At 36.5% G+C, this 22,605-nt stretch overlaps 1 long non-coding RNA gene across 1 annotated transcript; it reads right to left on the bottom strand.

Moving 5' to 3' along the window:
* Positions 1-285: 285 nt before the first annotated feature.
* Positions 286-17,800, bottom strand: LOC123532883 (uncharacterized). Its single transcript, XR_006682767.2, has 5 exons — positions 17,673-17,800; positions 11,951-12,121; positions 7,308-7,413; positions 5,882-5,981; positions 286-1,887 (listed from the first exon to the last, which is right to left on the bottom strand). It is a non-coding gene; the product is annotated as an uncharacterized LOC123532883 (long non-coding RNA).
* Between the last annotated feature and the right edge of the window lie 4,805 nt (positions 17,801-22,605).

Raw genomic sequence — 22,605 nt, 5'->3', positions numbered from 1 at the left:
AGAAGATCTACAACTTTAAAAAGTATGCAAAATAGATCAGTTAAACCAAAGTGAAAGATGAGATGAAACAGACCTATAAACAGAAGATAAAAATCATAGTGTAACTAGGGATGCTTTTGAGAAAAAGCGCATGTCTCCCACAACTGCCCCTATGAAAAATGTTAGTTTCTCTAGATGTTTTAGACGAGTGGATCCAATTAGATGGTCTGGATGAGTGGATCCAATCAGTAATTCAAGGGCCATAAATCGAAAGTGCCTGGGCGGATTTGGCTAGTTATCGAACTTGGGTAAGGTCTTATGGCCAAACACATTTTGTTCAAGTTTGGTGAAGATCGGATGAGAAATGTTCGACTTAGAGAGCGGACAAGAGTAAACAGATGGATTTTTTCGGTAATTTAAGGGCCGTAACTCTAAAATGCCTGGACCGATTTGGCTAGTTACCGAACTTGGCCGAGGTCTCATGGTCAAACACATTTTGTTCAAGTTTGGTGAAGATCGGATGAGAAATGTTTGATTAAGAGTGCGGACATGAGTAAAAAGGACAATTTTTCGATAATTCAAGGGCTGTAGCTCCAAAATGCATGGACCGATTTGGCTAGTTATCGAACTTGGCCGAGGTCTCATGGTCAAGCACATTTTATTTAAGTTTGGTGAAGATTGGATGAGAAATATTCGAATTAGAGTGCGGACAAGAGTAAAAAGACCGATTTTTGGTAATTCAAGGGCCATAACTCCAAGACACCTGGACCGATTTGGCTAGTTATCAAACCTGGCTGAGGTCTTATGGTCAAACACATTTTGTTCAAGTTTGGTGAAAATTGGATGAGAAATGTTCGACTTAAAGTGCGGACAAGCTTTGTGATAGACACACAGACACACACGCACACAGACTGGTGTAAATCAATATGTCTCCCACACCACTGTGTGTTGAGAGACATAATTAATTTACATTAGATATAAAATACACCATTGTGTTTAAAGAATATGAACCTTCAGAATTTCATTCCGGTTAAACAAAACATTGATGGCTGTAAATCCATTGTTTTTAACTCTTAAAAATTGCACCAATCTTATATAATCTGACATGATCAGACTTATGAAAAATGTATGTAAAAAATTATGCCAGTAACACCAAAAACCTATTGCATCTGTTATATAAAGATATGTGTGATATCTAAACGAACATTTATAACTACAGCAACTCCCCTTTAACCAGCATTGATTTCCTATGACAAAATAAACACAGAAACATTTCAGATAAACCTCATATTGACAAATACCTTGCAGGTTATGCGAGAGCAACTACATGTGATGACTAACAGAAGTAAAATGTGGCCTACTTAAGTGGAATATTTCTTTATTTAACATTTGGTTTAACAAAATACAAGTTGAAACAATCAAAACATACAAGGTATGTTAGTTGAACACCAGTGCAAGTCATGGCCAGTCCTAAATCACATCAAAATCAATGCTGCATAGAAATTTCACTCCTACAAGCTAAAATCTCAGATAACCTGCAGGGTATGTTGTTTAATAAAACATGTATTACCACAATATTAATGGACTATTCTCTACTTTATGGCAACAAGGTGCTAAATAAATTATGTTTCTAGTATTGCGGGTCAGGTTTGCTTTAAATTGTCAACACCTTAAAACATTCACCATTAAATATAGGCCTAAAACTCTATATCCTACAGAAATGTTCATGGAAGTCATGTATATTGCTAATAACAGCCTAAGATACCAACAAGCACTACTGTTGGTCCTGCTGTGAATTCTACTGCTGATCTTGTTCCCCGCCAAAATTCTCTGGCATTACGTACGAGATACCATCCCAAGGATGTCTGTAAAGACCTTGTTTCAGTCGTTTCTGATCCAGAAAATGACCTGGAAATAAAAAAAAACACCTCAAATTAACAGCCAAAGAAATCTGAGGTATATAAAAAAAGAGATGTGGAAATTCCATGAAAAATATTTTTTTTTTAAATATTTTCTGTTTTTAGTTACAGTGTCCTTGGCCTAACAGGAAGATGAGAAAGTTTATACCTCACTTAAAGTTTAAGTTTTAGATTTGAGTTGAGGCCTTACTTAAGGTTTACTTTTAGATTTGAGTTTAGACCTAATTTTAGATTTTAGTTTATACCTAATTTAAGTTTAGGTGAGGATTTGAGTTTATACCTAACTTTAGTGCTTAGTGCAGAAAGATGAGAAAGTTTATACCTCACTTAAAGTTTAAGTTTTAGATTTGAGTTGAGGTCTTACTTAAGGTTTACTTTTAGATTTGAGTTTTGACCTAATTTTAGATTTGAGTTTATACCTTATTTAAGTTTAGGTGAGGATTTGAGTTTATACCTAAATTTAGTGCTTAGTGCAGGAAGATGAAAAACTTTATACCTCACTTAAAGTTTAAGTTTTAGATTTGAGTTTAAGGGCCTTTACTTAAGGTTTACTTTTAGATTTGAGTTTAGACCTAATTTTAGATTTGAGTTTATACCTAATGTTATTTTAGGTGAGGATTTGAGTTTATACCTAACTTTAGTGCTTAGTGCAGAAAGCTGAGTTGACACCTAATTTAAGTTTAGCTTCAGATTTGAGTTTAGACCTAATTTTAGTGCTCAGGGCGGAAAGATGAAGAGTTATCGCGCACGAGTACGTACGTACGTTAGACGGGCGCGCGCGTTCCCACCAGCCATTAACCCCTGCTGCGGCCAACCGAAGCGTTTATACCTAACTTTAGTGCTTAGTGCAGAAAGATGAGAAACTTTATACCTCACTCAGATTTGAGTTGAGGCCTTACTTAAGGTTTACTTTTAGATTTGAGTTTTGACCTAATTTTAGATTTGAGTTTATACCTAATTTAAATTTAGGAGAGGATTCGAGTTTATACCTAAATTAAGTGCTTAGTGCAGGAAGATGAAAAACTTTATACCTCACTTAAAGTTTAAGTTTTAGATTTGCGTTTAAGGGCCTTACTTAAGGTTTACTTTTAGATTTGATTTCAGAACTAATTTAAGTTTTGTGTAATATTTGAGTTTAGACCTAATTTTAGTGCTGATGGCAGAAAGATTTATCATGCGCATCTGGTCTGACGGAACCGCGCGTGCCCACCACCTAGTTTTATGTGGGCTCGAGCCTCACTCGGGGCGTTGAATTCTTCAAGTGAGGAAGCCATCCAGCTAACTTACGTAAGGTCGGTGGTTTAACCCGGTGGCCGCTCGTGATGAAATAATGCACGAAGGGCACACGGGGTCTTCCTCCACCATTAAAGCTGTAAAGTCGCCAATGACCTACAATTGTGTCGGTGCGACGTTAAACCCAACAAAAAAAACACCTCCTCAGAGCTCTCCTGCAATGACCTAAACATATTGTATATTTTAATAGCATGCGATAGTGACAACAACAGTGTATCATAATTATTTACTTAGATGAATCTAGATGGATGCATGACCCTTTTCGATTTTTACTGACTTCTGATCAGGTTAGTTTTAGACCCGACCGTCTCTAAGGAGCTAGACGATTCAATTCAAACATTCATTTATTTTACGCAACAATTTCACATTTGCGGAAATACTTAGTTTAATAAACATAATAAATAACCAACTGAATATATATGCCTTTAAAATAAAACTACCTGTTTTATTTAGAAAACGTACCCGGGCCAAATACGAAACTTTCCTCCTTAACTGTAAAAAAGGGGCATAACTTAATAAATGATGGAACGTGTACATTCCATGCCAGGTCAACACACTGAACGATTTTTGTAGGGTTTAACGTCAAACATGCTCATGTTAAATTCTAGCTCATGGCAGAGAAAGACTCCAGATGCCCCTCCTAGCATTACTTCAGGATCGGGCGATTAAAACTGGATAGAGCCGTCGACCTTCTACAAGCAGGATCGATGGCTTCTTCACTTTAATCACATTTTATTGCTTTCTCCATACGGCAATACAAATTATAAGACGTGAATGCAAATGGCGAACAAAATTTAAGAATATTATAAATGTATAGGTATAACAAGCGCACTGCCTACGGGTGCCATCGCTCTCAGCAAGTGCAGGACAATATTTAAGAAATGAGTTACAGTTCAGAATTTCTAAGGACAAAAAGGACCCAAAATCTGACAAAATGCAGGTTAGAGTTATGGTTCTTGTCCAACATAGTCATCTAATGATGATTAAATATGTGAGCAAAGTTTCAAAGCTGTTATTCTTATAGTTTTTGAGAAAAGGTGGACATAAACAAAAAAATTAACTAAGAAACTCAAATTTTGTAAGTACAAACAGGGCCATAATTCTAACAAAATACATACCAGAGTTATAGTTCTTGGCCTACACAGTTACCTGATAATGATAAATAAGTGTGCAACGTTTCAAAGCTGTAGCTCTTATAGCTTTTTAGAAAAGGTGGACCTAAACAGAAAATTTTACCAAGAAAATCCAAATTTTCTATGTACAAAATGGGCCAATAATTTTGACAAAATGCATATCAGTGTCACGGTTCTTGGCCTATAAAAATATATACAAAAGCAAAAGAGTCAGGCTGCAAGTTTTAACAACATTAGACGGTTGCAGAGGTACAGCTAGGTTCATTAAAAAGCTAAATCTTAAAATCTAAGTAAAAGAGAAACGTAATTCATGAAATACAGTTTTCATAGTTATGCTCTTTGTTAGATATGGAACTCTCTCCCTGACAATCTCAGAAAAGATTCATCACTTAATTCATTCAAAAGAGCTCTCAAAACACACCTTTTCAAAATTTTCTACAACACATAGATACCAACTGTGACTGTTTCTACTCATAATAAATATGCCATTGTTATTTTTGTAATACAGAACTACAGCAAGTCATTCGTCGCCGACGAAGGTCTCTTAACTGTACAATTCATCATGTAATTAACTAAATTGACAATCCATCTTTTATTTCATCATGTCACATTTTAAGGGTTATGACGTTCTATGTGTGTGTTTTTTCGCAAGACTTGAGTTTCACTTGAAATGTGTGGTATTTCTATCTAAAACAGTACATGATGGCACCATTTACCGGGAGGTTGAACCACTATATGCAGCCCGTCTGGGCGTACCAGGTGTTTAAAGCACTGGTATTGGCAATAGGGGTAAAACGACCTCAGGGGTGGGGGTGCGGTCATGGCTGTTTGTTACAATAAGGCTGTAAATATTATCATTGTTCATTTATGATATTGTTGTTATTTTTTATTATTATGTACGACGCCGTTGAAGGTGTCATTTATGGAAAAGGCGTTTGATCGGGTTGTTCAGTTTCAGTTTTGTGATTGCATATGTCATGTTTTGTTATTTTCCTACATATCTGCGATGTGTCACATGTTTAAATGTAAAGCGCCTTTGAACGTATATTACATATGAAAAGGGCGCTCAACAAATCTGGTATAATAATAATATGATACTGATGACTGATGATGACACGAAACAACTACTTTTAATTACAACCATATCCCTTAAGTAGTGAAAGAGATGGAAACATTAAGATTTCAATCTGAAATTCTGGCATAATGTATGGAAACTGACTTCTGACATCATGCAATAAAACACTTATTGAATGACTTGCCTGTCAATTGCCAAAATTATTGTCCTATGTTAGAAAGAAGGACATAGGGAAACAGTTTTAACTATTGACTGGCACGCCAATCAACAAGTGTATAATATTCTATGATTTCGTGCTAATCACGTTTTAGCTTAGTCACTGTTAAAATGTCACTTAATTTGTTATCTACTTGTTTTGTTATCATATCATTTTATACATGTATATGAAAAGAAAACAGAAAGCAAAGAAAATATGCGTTTATTTTAACTCCATCAACGTCCAACATTTGATAAAACCTGTTATTTGATCTATTTCCACTTACATGCTCTCCTCGGCACGTGCGAGTATTTAATCGTCACTAGACCTTTCATCAATCAAAGTTTGAAGGCGTAGATCGACGTACTGTCTTCGGTTGGATCAGGCTGCAATAACACAAGACAAACATATTAGTTATCCGTCGTTGCAAATTGATGCGCAATATTATATAACATATTTCTTACGTACAATAATCATCATCATTGCTCACCGCACATTTTATACTTTTTCGAATTGTATGACAAAATTTTAATGGTATAGTTCTTTAAAGTCAAACTTAAGACAATAGGCACTGCATGAGTTTTTCGTGTGCAACATACTTTACTTGTGTTATTTCGCAGTACTAAGACCCACTCTATTGCAGGTCCAGTAGAAGAGTGTAAATTGTACTCCTAGCCCGGAAGTCCAGAGTTTGAACTGGGCAAGGAGCTTGATTTGACCGCGGTAATATTAACCTCTCACCTACGTATCAAATGAAGACCGAACCTCGTCGATTTTTTTAAAACCCAGACGAGCTAAAACAACAACAACAATAAAACACGAATAATATCTCTTTGAAAGATTCATTTTCACACTAAAGATATTGATTAATGAATGAAGAATGTTAAAATAACAGGGATCGGACGAGAATGTGAACCATATGTTCCACAATTTAGTGTACTGTTTCAGAATTGTTTTAGGTTTGAGCGTACAAATATCCAGTAACAATGTTTGATGACATGTGTTTTTTTTCAAACAAAACTTTGCCAGGTTTTTTTTTAGTGGAAAAAGATTGTATTTACATTAAAATCAACCAAGGATCATCTTATATGGTTACTAGGAAGTATCAGTAACATACATATGGTTGTCACTTAGCTTGATAGATATATTTGCACGCAAAACTTTAATCAAATCCTTTATGTCGAAAAAGGACTATAATTGACTTTAAAGTTAAAAGAGAGTGAGCTAACTTATTACAATATGTACGATCGGATGACTTTGAAATGTTTCAATCAACTACATCAACACGTAAAGACTTTAACCCCTACTCTGCTAAATTTGTATAACGAACTTGTCCATCTTTCAATTTGAACAGTACCATTAAGTGTAAAAAGGGGCGCTTAACAAAAAGATACTGACTGAATGGCGAACAGTGCAGATCTTGGTCAGACTGCACGGATGTGCAGGCTGATCATAATCTACACTGGTCGCAAAGGCAGAATCAATCGTGTCCAGCATGGTAAGGGTTAAGTAAGGTATGAAGAGTAGAATAGCTCTCATTATTTTTTCGAATAGTCGGTATAGATAATAAAAGAGATGATGGTTCTTATTTTTATACCATTCTCTTACGTACAGACACGTGAGGTTGGAGTTCGGATTTTGACACGAGCAGAAATTGACCACGCCCATAATAATTCATATCTGTTATAAAATACGGTTTAAAGCTAACTTACCCCCGCCGTTCTAATACACCATTCAGTGGGAACTGGTACGTGTTGTTAGTCCTTTCCTAACTCGATCTGGCGTTTACTTGATACTGGTTAAAACCGGTGACGCCATCTGAAAGTTATAGGTTCAAATTATTCTACATAAATTACTATTACATGACTTTCTATATAAGTCAACGGACTGTAGTATGCATATATAGGAATGTCTTGCCGGTCAATAGTATAACTATTGTCCAAGGTTCGACAGAAGACCAGATTTATTTCAAATTTTGACGGAAGTCCAACAAATATGGTGATGAACTTGAACCGGTCATGTAGCATTATCTACGGACCGATGATTTATAGGAGTCAACAGCTCTGAACGCAAAATAAATAAATTCAATTTTTACCTCTAGGTTTGAATGCTTTGACTTTACCCCAGTTTACCTGTGTTGAAGTGTAGACTGGACCGGTTGTATAGCACATACGAGCCGCGCCATGAGAAAACCAACATAGTGTGCGACCAGCATGGATCCAGACCAGCCTGCGCATCCGCGCAGTCTGGACAGGATCCATGCTGTTTGCTTTCAAAGCCTATTGCAATTAAAGAACCGTTAGCGAACATCATGGATTCTGACCAGACTGCGCGTATGCGCAGGCTGGCTGGATCCACGCTGGTCGCAAACCACAAAAAATCTGAAGTAAATTTCCCTGATAATTCCCTGAATTTTCCCTGATAGGATAGTCAGTTTCCCTGATACTTTGTCTGGCACAGCAACAATTGTGAATATAAATGTAGTAATATTATGGCCTCCATCCTCCCCGTCTAGCCATACCTTCTCAACCAATAAACTTAATTTTATATCTATTTTATATACATATAAAACTATATTTATTTATTATATTTTGAAAAGATATTCATTTTTTATTTTATTTTCAGAATCCTGTTTGAATAATCAATTATATAGGTAATTTAAGATCTCACTGTGCAACTTCAGTAAGAGTAGTAAGCATGGTAAGTAACAACTCAAAACAGCTCAAAAAAGAAGCCTTCAATACTTCAGCAGCAATGACTTACATTTCACATACATGTACATACCATTATTTATTTTGTAACTTGTTGTGATACTAATTCCAGTGTCTTTTATTGCCTTTAACATTGATTATTCAACTTAACAATGTGATTACAGCTTTAATCAGTTATCATGTTTTAATGTAAATGAACTGAGCCTGATCTGAACATTCTCCTTTACAATGCCACAAAGACACTACAATCTTCATAAAAATACTGCATATTAAAGCAGAAGGTTACAAATAAGCCTTTAAGCATTACAAATATATAAATTTCTAAACATTATCAATGTTCTACATCACAACCATTCTAGCCATTCAGGTTTCTAACAAGCTATAATCACAAAACTACCAGTAACTGCAGTTTTCACTTTGAATTTAAAACACTATTAATGTTAGTACAATTATGTAAATCAAAACAGCCTTAAACAGGATGTTACACATAAACAATCCAGCACTTTAGTTTCTAATATGAGGCAGTGGGAAATAACTTTTCCTGAAGTTTTAACTTTTAACTTAAAAAGAAAAAATATTAAATCTAGACAAATGGTCTTCAAGATTTGACATAAAAGTTTCTTCGAAAATGAATTAGTCCATTAAATTAGCATGTATACAACTGTCAACACCTCCTTGCATTCGTAACAACAATTTCATCTTTCTGGTAAACTGAGTTTAAAACTCAAGTCATGACATGGGACACCAGCATAATGACTTTGTGGCCAGTATGGATTTAAAAAGCCTGTACTCTGATCAGGAACCATCCTGTTCATTTTAACTTTATAGACCTATGGCTGTTACAGTTAATGTGCACAAACAAACAACATGGATCCTGATCAGACTACACAGAATGTACAGGCTAGTCTTGATTCTATTACTGGTTTCAAAGACAAAGAGTTTTCTCATGAAGTTGCTAATTTTATGGTTTTAAAATTACATTTCATAATTATGCTATTCAAGACTAATGTTAATGTTTGTTAATAACTAGCAAAAGTCTAACAAGCAACTACTACCAATACACAGGTACTTCTAATGCATGATTCAAACGTTGGATGTCTGCAGTAATGTACTGTCACTCAATTCATTTTAGTTTTTAGTTGTGTAACAACTTCTGCTTGCATTCAAAGTACAATGTATTAGTATTTGAGCTCTGGGGCAATGGTTGCTCAATTTCGTTTTAGCTTCTCTCCATTTTAGAAACAAAAACATATCTCTTATAGTTTGTGAATAACAGTTTTAGAATCATCAAACAGTGAGTGCATTCACTGGCACCAGATCAGAAAGAAAATGCCTCCGTACGTATTACACCCTACCCCTAGGTATTCTATAAGAACCATGGTCATGAACGGGAAAATATACTAACCCATTTCAATCGCGTATTTCATACCTAAAACACGCAGGTCAGTAAATGTGTACTACTGATATTAAACAAGCGATAATTTATCTTCAATCGTGCACAAGTCACCTTGTCTCAATATTCCATGTTGCAGAGATGCTCCGTATAGTTTATGCTTTAGTCAACGTTACAGAAAAAACTTGCGTGAACTTCCCTAATGAACATCCGGTCTAGAGGTCACGACAGTATGCACATGTTAAGCGAAATGTAAACAAACAAAAACAGAATGCAATATATTCACAGTTTTACGAAAAGACTCGAAATGATGAATGAAATTCATCTTGTATATGGTTTTGAATTTGAAATCATACATAGTTATACATCAGTTCTGTTTATTTAATTCATTTTGCACATTTATGCTACATATAAACATTTTAGCGTACACGTGTAGTAAAATGACGACTGACATACATTTTCACATCAGCCAATCAGAGTGTGTCTATAATCTAGAACGGAACTTCACCAGGGAAGTTCAAGCAAGTTTTTTGTGTACCTGTGAAAAAACTGTAAACTACACGTTGTTTTTCTAAGATAAGAACTATTGAAGAAATGTGACCGGTACACAACGGAAGATAAATTACCACTTGTTTAATATCAATAGTACACATTTACTGAACTGCGTGTTTTAGATATGAAATACGCGATTGAAATGGGTTAGTATATTTTCCCGTTCACGACCATGGTTCTTATAGAATATCTAGGGGTAGGGTATAACATGTACAGAGGCATTTCTTTCTGATCTGGCGCCAGTGAGTGCATTTGCTAAGTATAGTATTCTGTATTATATAAAATAAATGTAACTATTATGGAGAAGAGAAACCACCAGTAGCCAAGACATAATTATACAGTCTTTTAAATTTTTTCTTTCAATTTTTGAAAAATTCCCTGATAATTCCTTGATTTTTTCAATATTTTCAAATTCCCTGAATTTTCCATGCAGGGAATTTTTTAAGCTTTTTTCAATGTTTTCCCTGTTTTCCAGAGTCGGCGGCCACCCTGGCAAACGCACTATGCTGGTTTTCTCATGGCGCGGCTCATATCATTAAATAAGGAAATGGCTAGGTATAAGCACTGGCGCCAGATCAGAAAGAAATGCCTCTGTACATGTTATACCCTACCCCTAGATATTCTATAAGAACCATGGTCGTGAACGGGAAAATATACTAACCCATTTCAATCGCGTATTTCATATCTAAAACACGCAGTTCAGTAAATGTGTACTATTGATATTAAACAAGTGGTAATTTATCTTCCGTTGTGTACCGGTCACATTTCTTCAATAGTTCTTATCTTAGAAAAACAACGTGTAGTTTACAGTTTTTTCACAGGTACACAAAAAACTTGCTTGAACTTCCCTGGTGAAGTTCCGTTCTAGATTATAGACACACTCTGATTGGCTGATGTGAAAATGTATGTCAGTCGTCATTTTACTACACGTGTACGCTAAAATGTTTATATGTAGCATAAATGTGCAAAATGAATTAAATAAACAGAACTGATGTATAACTATGTATGATTTCAAATTCAAAACCATATACAAGATGAATTTCATTCATCATTTCGAGTCTTTTCGTAAAACTGTGAATATATTGCATTCTGTTTTTGTTTGTTTACATTTCGCTTAACATGTGCATACTGTCGTGACCTCTAGACCGGATGTTCATTAGGGAAGTTCACGCAAGTTTTTTCTGTAACGTTGACTAAAGCATAAACTATACGGAGCATCTCTGCAACATGGAATATTGAGACAAGGTGACTTGTGCACGATTGAAGATAAATTATCGCTTGTTTAATATCAGTAGTACACATTTACTGACCTGCGTGTTTTAGGTATGAAATACGCGATTGAAATGGGTTAGTATATTTTCCCGTTCATGACCATGGTTCTTATAGAATACCTAGGGGTAGGGTGTAACACGTACGGAGGCATTTTCTTTCTGATCTGGTGCCAGTGGGTATAAGTTAAAAGTTACAAATGCTATTATCTATATCTATGATACCAGGATAAAGGTGTCCGATATAGTAGTATATTTATAGTGCACACACAGACGGTTATTGACTGTTCAAACACTATTTTCCTAGTCCGAAGGCCGAAGGTTCGAAGTTTGTCAGCAGAAGCCTGCACGGTCCTTTAATTCAACAAGACTACGTATTAGAATCACACCTAGTTTTTACCAAGTTTTAAAGTAATCAAACTACAACGTACCTGCTGTCGTGAAACATGCTACTATCGGGCCGTCGTCGGCTTTTCTTCTGCATCATTTTCTAATCGTTTTAGCATTTTTTTCAGTCAGTCATGTTATCCACCCGTCGAACTAATGTCCAACCTTGACTTGTGAGCGACATCTCACGTAAAGCTCGTGCGGCTTAACAAACGCTGAAATGGCGACAATTCAATGAATGTATTTAAGCCTCTGGGCTTTTTTAATTATTTTGTAATCAAGGTCATAATAAAGTGTGCATTCACGTCATCACAGCACAAAAAAGCAACATTAAAATAATTATCACAGTCTTTACACCAAGGACAGGGGCGTATCTAGGCATACGCACTGACGCACGTGCGTATATTATTCTGAAAGAAGGAAAGAACATTTAAAAGAAGGGTGAGCGTGGTTAGGTATGTGCGTATAGCTAATTTTAGCCCAGGTACGCCCCTGGAGGGAATAGAAATAGTAAATGGGCTGGTATCCTCGGTCCAATATTCTTTAACTGGGTGTGTTGATACCCGTCTCAAAATCCTTCCATACGAAATTGCGCTCGAAGACAACCAATTCTAAGATGCTTAAATCCGAGATTGGTCTCCAAATTGGGCTTTATAACCTCGAGCACCCTGACTAGTTGTTTGAATGTACCAATAGGGACCGGTCTCGAAACTCCTTTTATAACCTCAGAACCAGAAATGCCTCAAATCTGTATCGTGATTCTTATATAGATCTAGACCTAGTCGAGACTTCTCTCCTGTGACACACGCTTTCTCATAACTCTCTTCACACGTGGTTGGGTGCTTAAGGCTGCCTTCGCTTACGTTGGTTCGAGCATCGTTCGGAATTTAGATCCTTATCTGAAGTAAACCCAAATATGTCGTTAGATCAATGTATTAAAGTCCTAATTAAAAAATACTAACTCAGTTTTTACCCATGTGACATCAGGACGCTCATTATAATTTATAGATATTCTAGATTTTTCCTAATTTATATTTCACGCCATGTACCCGGATAATCCTAACTCTGTTCAGCGACCCTAACTCAGTGCCAACATGACGGATGTAAAGCCGATACAACTTTGTTTTCTGTGTAATTACGATGTATAAAGGAATGTTTCTGTTGTTATATCTATCTCCATTGATCAAGTGTATATTTATTTCAAAATGCATCATGTTAAATATATCAACCCTTGTGTTTTCAGGTGGAAAAACGACGAACAAGTCAACTTTTTCAATGAAAACTTTTACAAAAAATCTTTAAAAATACTTCTATGCTTTTGATGCCTCGAGTATTTTGTTGTTTGAAAGCAAAGATATACTGCTTTATAGGCCCGTTTACACTATGTTGTTAACCCACTACATGTTGACACAATACATGTTCAAATGTATTGACAGCGAGAAAAGGGATAAAAACCTAACTTTGAGTTGATAAAAACCGAACTCAGTTTACATGAGGAATGGATAAAAACCTAACTTACACGAAATTGCATGACGGATAAACACCTAACTAACTAGTATTCTATAGAAATGAATGAATTGACATGTACATGGTGTAATTATTGTAAACATTACTTTATAAGCGGTATTGTCGATTTAAGTTCCGTGGACAAGTGAAAAATGTAAGGATAAAAATCTTCATTTATTAATTTGTCATTAATTTTACAAGATGTTATATGTATGCCCACTACAGTCAAATATTTTTTCATAATTTTAATATTATGCAAATAGCAATGTTTGGAAAAATCTGGATAAACCCTCAAAAATAACTCGGTATAAAAGTCAAAATTATTATATTTATATAAGAAATTATTTAATACCACCGATGTTCGAAGTTCTGTAGTTCCCAACCCTCTCTCCCTCCCCCTCTCTCTCTCTCTTTCACACACACACACAGTGTGTGTGTGGTGTGGTGGGGGAGTGATGCATGGATTGACGGTACAGGGGTGTGGGTATCCTTACATTTTTCACTTGTCCACGGAACTTATAACTCCACTTGTCCATAGTCAAATTTCACTTGCTCTGATTTGTAATATTAAACCTTCATGAAAGCGCAAACAGACTGGAGATCGAGTTCTTTATTTAGGACAATGAAAAGAAAAGCATATCACAGTAACTGTGGTAAAAATAAGCTGTTGAAATATTTGCCTTTTAACGTTTAGAAAAGTCTGAAATCGCGTAAGCAGTGTTCGGGATCTTTTGAGGTCATGCCCGAAACACTGCCCACGCATTGGTGCAAAGCCAGATGAATTCAGAGAAAGACTCTTAAAACGTTCCGACTTGTTTTAGTCATATTTGCGATCTCTGTGTGCTTTTGATTTTAATTTGGCTGACTACTGGCTCAAATATTTCCTTTGACAGTGACTTATTGTCTCAGCAGTTGGAATTCTACTTACAAACTTGTCATAATACTTTTTTTAAGTTGTTTACGTTTCTGATGTCTTTAAATGTCCTTTTAGTTCTCTGTGTGTAACCCTTGTATTCCTTTTTTTAGTTTTAGTTACAGAATGCTATATGCTGATGATGCAAATATTTTTCTTCAGCTACTTTAAGTAGTTCTTATGTTCCCTTTAGCATGTATATGATTTCTTCTTTTATGTTTTTTTTTTAAATGCATGTTGTAAAATGTGACTCTTCTTATTTTTGTGTAGTGTCAGCTAATCTTTTTTTATGTTGCTTTAAATGTGCTTAATCTGTATGTGGTAATTTACGTTTTCCTTTTATTTGCTAGTACCTAGTATGTGCTATTTTGTTTTAATGCGCTGTAACATGTATGTGATAATTTGTGATTTGTTTCTTATCTACTTAGAGCCAGATGCTTTATTTGCTTTAATGTGCTTTAACATATTTGCATTTTATTACAGCTGATTTACTTATGTCGAGCTTATTTACATGTGTTTGCCGGAAAATAGCTTTAAGCTAGTGTTATATGTTTATACTTATCCGACGTTAAATAAATCTTCTTGTATCTAAATCTTCTCTGATATTTTATCATAGTCACCGAGTTACAGTGTGCGCGAGACCTACCCTTACAGTAGAAAAAGGCCTGCTGCGTACTCTTGCTGTGTACATACAGCGTATATGATGCGTACATGATGTGTACTGAAATCAAGGGCTTTAAATAGAACGCAGGATATACACCGCACATACACCGATAGTACGTTTGTAGTACACTTTTGACATGCAAATGAGCTCTGCCGCGTACTACTTGCTGCGTACATGCTGTGGACTACATAGTACACAGGATGTACGCTGGAGGAATTTAGTATGCAATAAATAGTACGCAGCATGTACGCGGCACATACACTTTTCACATGCAAATGAGCCTGCGGTGTACTACCCCTGCGGCGTACATGCTGTGTACTCCTGTGGCGTACATGCTGTGTACTCCTGCGGCGTACATGCTGTGTACTCCTGCGGCGTACATGCTGTGTACTCCTGGCCCGAGTCCTGCGGCGTACATGCTGTGTACTCCTGCTGCATACATGCTGTGTACTCTTGTGGCGAAACTGCTGTGATAATGTAAATTCCTTACCTCACCAACTTTTGTATGCAAATGCTGATCATTTGGACAGAAAAAAAAAACAGAAAAAAGATAAGTGACATGCATCAATAAGTATTTACCCTTACCAAAATAATGTAGATTGATGTTATCAAATAAATTAGTATGTTTTTCTTCATCGACTTTTCAATGAAATAAATCAATTTTTGTAGCATGTAATTTGGTAAACATTTGAAGAAAATGGCATAACTACATCAAGGGGAAACAACTTTAATGCAACTAAATATAAGTGTTATGATTTATTATAGACGATGTGTGCTTAGTATGTATTTATTTTGATTAAAATCCATCTGAGAACAATCTAGGACTGGAATTATATAAGCATTTATACACTTTTACGTTCGTAAAAAGTAGCGCACCAAAAAATTTTGGATTGATTTTTTCCAATGGGGCGAGCGCAATTAGCCAAAAACGTTCTGAAAATATACGAGCGGCAAATCCGATGAACAACTTTTTAATCTGGTGAGGCCTTAATGAGTTAACATAATGAGCATTAAAGCCTTTATAAAACATGATAGAATGGTGTTTTGCTTAAGAGTATTCAAATAACAGTGAGAGCTATTAATTCTTCTCATTCGGGCGCTGTTCAGGCAATATCTTGGTAATTATTTCATGTATTACAAAATGTAATGCAACGAAGTTCAAATAAGGCTTTTCAATTATCCAAGTTAGAAAGCTCCAGGATTAATTCAAAATGAAAAAGAATATATTTTTACACTGCATGCAAGGTGCAGCTCAGAAATCACTACGATGTAAGCTTCACAAATGAACATTGCAAATAGTAAATGGCAAATTTTCATTGTTCAGAATACAGGTAATCTGAACAATTCTATGCTATTAAGATAAAAGTTACTCAGAAATCAAGTTCTTGCTTCCAAAAAAAAAAAAAAAAAAAAAAGTGCAAATATTTCCTGCATGAAGTGTACTTCAGACTTTTACCTAAAAAAATTCAAAGTATAAACACCAAAAGAAAATGAACAAGTCCCTCCCGCGTATATGAATTTTACTTCAGACTTTAACTTATAAAAAAAAACTGAGTATAAATGCCAAAAGAAATTGTACAAGTCTTTCCCGCGTATATGAAGTGTACTGCACAAATTTCAAAGTATCTGCGGTGTACATGCAGTGTACTATTTTCTTGTACAAGTCTCTCCTGCGTACATGCAGTGTACTCCTTAAATTTTCAGAGTCTGTGCTGAGTAATTGAAGTGTACTAGTGACCTCCTGCGTACATGCTGTGTACTCGTCGAAATAGTACGCGGCATGCGGTGTATGTAAAATGTACTCCTCTGGCGTACTACTGTGTTCGCGGCATATACACAGCAAATACACAGCATGTACGCCACAGAGGCTTGCTTCCGTAAGGGTAGTCAAAGAACCCATTATCTTTATCACCTCCATACACTTGAAGCAACACACAATCTAAATGATATTTTATGTTTTCTCATTTTATACCTGAAAAAGTATGCTTGTCCGCGGACACACATAATGAAAAATGCACTTGTCCGCCGGCAAAAAAAATCACGAGTCGGATAAGTTGGACATAGGAATCCCACATCCCTGCAGGGGTAGGTAGATCAAAGAACTTCGAGGATCAACAGTCCATAAAAAAGCATAGACGAACAGCCGTTTTCGTTTGGTTAGGTGTTTATCCATTCTAAGTTCGTATTTATCCAGCACTGTTTCCTATACCAGTTAGGAATTATCCGCAAATTTAAACCCACCTCATAATCAATACAATTTTTAAGCTATAAAAATCAATTTCAAACTTTGATACTGTTAAACATTGTCAAAGAGATATTTATGGAACTAATACATTTAATAAGTAAGGTCTTACTGCAATTTCTGGTACTTTAAAACAGTTAGAAACATAAAACATGTTCATTCTGAAGACTTTTTTGAGTACATTTTAATGAATTCCAGCCACATAATGTGACATTTCGATTGAAATATTTAGTACACAAAACATGTTATCAATACAGGATATTATGACTATCAAAAGTTTTAAGCTAACATTGCATACTCACATAAAAACATGAAAAAAGACAAGGAAATTAACTACATACATCGTCTTCCTGTCAGCCATGTTTTCACTGAGTTAGGGTCGCTGAGCAGAGTTAGGATTATCCGGGTACATGGCGTGTATTTTATGATGTAAATATTTACCTTAAAACTGCTATGTGACGTGGCCTGGTTTGAGGTCTTCAGCAACACCCTCTGTTTAAAATTTGCTGTTTTCTGGCATGTATAATACTAGTGCGAATGATATTTCGGTCCCTACATGTACTTTCGCAAGTGTCTACCTAAATAGACATATTACGTCATACCCATGACGTAGTACGCCATATGCGACAGAACACATGCATATATATACTAGGCCCTAGATCTACAATATAGCGCTAGATTCTGTATCTTTTGTTAACCAATACACGAAACCACTATGATGAAAGTACATTTTATTATTCAGTGGTAATGTGGTAATGGAGCGTGGATTACTAGTACTGAATGGAATAAAGGACGTATAACCAGTAATAATTCATGGGAGGCAATTTCGAATTTAAATTCATAAAATCTTAGCTGGATTACTTCCCTTACCCTGAATAGTCATTTTCTGAACAATCAAAAAGCTTCGGCATGTATATATTTCAGAGGGTAAGACATGTTTGACAGGCATAGGCCTATATCGCACATGGCACATATTTGCTGTACACTTGTTCATTCTGCATACCGTCACACATGGCACATATCTGCTGTACACTTGTTTATTCTGCATACCGTCACACATGGCACATATCTGCTGTATCCTTGTTTATTCTGCATACCATCACACATGGCACATATCTGCTGTATCCTTGTTTATTCTGCATACCATCACACATGGCACATATCTGCTATACACTTGTTTATTCTGCATACCGTCACACATGGCACATATCTGCTGTACACTTGTTTATTCTGCATACCGCCACACATGGCACATATCTGCTGTATCTTTGTTTATTCTGCATACCGCCACCCATGGCACATATCTGCTGTACACTTGTTTATTCTGCATACCGCCACACATGGCACATATCTGCTGTACACTTGTTTATTCTGCATACCGCCACACATGGCACATATCTGCTGTATCCTTGTTTATTTGGCATACCGCCACCCATGGCACATATCCTCTGTATCTTTGTTTATTCTGCATACCGCCACATATGGCACATGCCTACTGTATCCTTGTTTATTCTGCTTACCGCCACATATGGCACATGCCTACTGTATCCTTGTTTATTCTGCATACCGCCACATATGGCACATGCCTATTGTATCCTTGTTTATTCTGCATACCGCCACATATGGCACATGCCTACTGTATCCTTGTTTATTCTGCTTACCGCCACATATGGCACATGCCTACTGTATCCTTGTTTATTCTGCATACCGCCACACATGGCACATATCTGCTGTATCCTTGTTTATTCTGCATACCGCCACCCATGGCACATATCCTCTGTATCTTTGTTTATTCTGCATACCGCCACATATGGCACATGCCTACTGTATCCTTGTTTATTCTGCATACCGCCACATTTTGCACTTATCCGATGTATCCTTTTTTGTTCTGCGTACCGCCGCATATGACGCATATCCACTGTATACACATACCCGTAGTACACCTTGTTTGTTTTTGCGTACCGCCGCATATAACACATATCCACTGTATGCCTTGTTTGTTCTGCGTATCGCCGCATATAACACATATCTACTGTATTCCTTGTTTGTTCCGCATGCGTATCGCCGCATATAACACACATCCACTGTATGCTTTGTTTATTATGCGTATCGCCACATATAACATATATCCACTGTATGCCTCGTTTGACCGACAAACCACCGCATATGGCACTTCGCATACAACATCTATACACCCACTGAATACCTTGTTTGGCCAAAGATAACAAATTATTGAGAAAAAAAAACACACACACACAAAAAAAGGAGAGTAATATGAAGATAATTTTGGAGAAATCCAAATTCAAATGCGAGACGTTTTTACCAAATGGGGGTTTTCTGGGTTACTCAGCATAACTTAATCATTCAGTGGTAATGGAGCGCAGAGTGCTGAGCGGAATATAGGATGTATAACCAGTTTATATTAACAAATATTTCATGGGAAACAATTCGAATTCAAATTCATAAAATTTTATCTGGATTACATCCCTTACCCTAATATGCAGTGAGCACAATCTGTACTTCAGAGGGTAAGATAAGCTTGACATGTTTGACAGACATATCGCCACATATGTCACATATCTGCTGAGTGCCTTGTTAGGTAGGCATACCACCACATATGGCACAGAACTGCTGTATACCTTGTTTAGTCGGCATACCACCGCATATGGCACATATCCACACCACCACATATGGCACATATTCGCTATATACCTTATTTAGCCGGCGATATATTACCGCATATAGAATATTGCAGCATTAATATGTCCGCTCTTTGGCCGGCATGTTTGAACAAATGACATAGCACAGCATCTATGAATGTCTTGTTTTTGATACTGTCACATATGCCATATTGTGTCGAACCATGGGAATATTATATTTTGTCAGATTCTCTCCAATTCTTTGATTTTATCTTCACTGATGAAATTGTGCAATATCACATTTGGTAACAGGGTTTGCCTTTTGTTTCCATTGTGTGTGTTACAGATTCCCCTGGCGGGGATTACTTTTATTTATGTCCCGTTACTTTGGAACATGGTGGGGGTAAAAGTGAGGCTGGGTGCGCACCATTTGCCGGTTTAAGCTCCCCAGTGGTGTTTTTGCCATTGACCGTTCCAAGGCGATGTCCCACTGTGTTCCTTTATATGTTTTTTTTGTCCTTGTGTGTTTGCTTTGTGTGCGTGTGTGTGATGGGAGTGTGCGCGTCTGCGTGCTGTGGGTTTCGTTTTTGGGAACGTGGCATTCCCTGTTTGATATTTATCTCTTTTTTTTTTCTTTTTTTTTTGCAGCAAATTGTCACTATATTGGTATATCAATAGTTTTCATCATCTTACCATCGAGTATCGCGTTTCAGATCAACACATTCACAGGCGATGGCCCTAACGGAAGTCCGTACATTAGCACTCTTATTTAGCAAGCGTTTGAACTTCGATAAATTCTTCTAATACTCTTAATGCTTGCAAAAGGTTCAAAATAAGGTAAGATACGACTTTACGCTTGACATTCTAAAAGATAACTTTAACCCTTATCCTGCTAAATATCTGTAATGAACGGGTCCATCTTTCAACTTCGACAGTACCAATAACCGTTAAAAGGGTGCAGCTATTGAGGCAGAAGCATGATAAGGGTTAAATGCTATCTATTAGTTACTGCACTACGATCAATACGCGCATTTCGGCTGTTCGATTATATTGAAAGTTATATGGTGATTTATAACAACTTGAAAGATAACAATATTTAATGACAACCGGTAAAGGAAGTGTGTTATCACGTCTTAAAAGCGGATCTGTGGCACAAATACACGTCCGTAGCAACGTGGGTCGCATTCCGTTTTGAGGGTGGCTACAATATAACAGTACGCCTTCAATTTCTCCCTCTTTTCTCTCATTTACAATGGAAAAATTATCAAGCGTGTAAAAGGAATATTTTACAAAAAGAATTGCTTTTTGCATTAATATGCTATGCATCTTTGTAAAATGATACATTGCTGTATATAAAAATAATTATAATAATAATAGAAGCTGCAGCAGTATGCCTTACTGAAAAGGCATATGGAAAACTGCAGCAACAAAGCCCTGTTTTTGAGTTCTGCCAAATATTGCAAACTGCAGCGCCTATAGACAATATATGCCTTGTACTTTCGTGTTATGTCGCATATGACATAGTATAGTATGTAAACTGCAGCGCCTATATACAAGGTATGCCTTGTACTTTTATGACATAGTGCAGCGCCTACATACAATGTATGACTTGTTTTTTGTTCTGCCAAAGCAGACATAGTGCAGCACCCTTGTATACATTGTTTTGTGTGCTGTTGCATATGGCATGCTGCAGCACCTATATATCATGTATATCTTGTTTTTCTGTTCTGCCGCATATATCACACTGTAGCACCTATATATCATGTATATCTTGTTTTTCTGTTCTGCCGCATATATCACACTGCAGCACCTATATATCATGTATATCTTGTTTTTTTTGTTCTGCCGCATATATCACACTGCAGCACCTATATCTCATGTATGTATATCTTGTTTTCCTGTTCTGCCGCATATATCACACTGTAGCACCTATATATCATGTATATCTTGTTCTGCCGCATATATCACACTGTAGCACCTATATCTTCGTTGTATAATTAAGTATGTAACTTAAAAAAAGATTCTTAGTAAGTGTAAAATGCGACAAGGCCCAGTAACAGCAGACTCGCTGTGACTGAGTTTGTACATGAGCGGGAACATACAACACCCTAATTTCCCCGGCTTTTTAAAGTTAAACATAAAGATTGAATGAACTTCATGTTCACAAAGGACCAGAAAATATAACAACATTGTATCAAAGTATGCCTTGTTTAGGTGTTCTGTCACACATGGCATACTGCATCATCTTAGTGTATATCCGTTATATGCCTTTGTTCTGGTTGGTTGTTCTGTTGCATATGACATAGTGCAACACAAATATAATATGAGCCGTGCCACGAGAAAACCAACATTATGGGTTTGCGACCAGCATAGATCCAGACCAGTCTGGTCAGGATCCATGCTGTTCCTCTTAAAGCCTACTGCAATTAGAGCGGAAACCATTAGCGAACAGCCTGGATCCTGACCAGACCGCGCGGATGCGCAGGCTGGTCTGGATCCATGCTGGTCGCAAACCCACTATGTCGGTTTTTTCATAGCACGGCTCATATGGTCTGTCTATGTTCACATACTTCCGCATGTGCTATATCGCCGAATATTGTATAGTCTGTTGAAATCGCTACGACCACTGGTGTTATCTAATTAAATACTTTTTTTTTGGCAAATGCATGTGTTTATTATAGAGAGATAATCGCCCCGCTGTCTGCGCCCATGGACTATTTGTCATCACTTAAAGT

Source organism: Mercenaria mercenaria, chromosome 11 (assembly GCF_021730395.1).
Source record: "Mercenaria mercenaria strain notata chromosome 11, MADL_Memer_1, whole genome shotgun sequence".
Classification (NCBI taxonomy): domain Eukaryota; kingdom Metazoa; phylum Mollusca; class Bivalvia; order Venerida; family Veneridae; genus Mercenaria; species Mercenaria mercenaria.
This window is presented reverse-complemented; position numbering and strand designations above follow the sequence as displayed.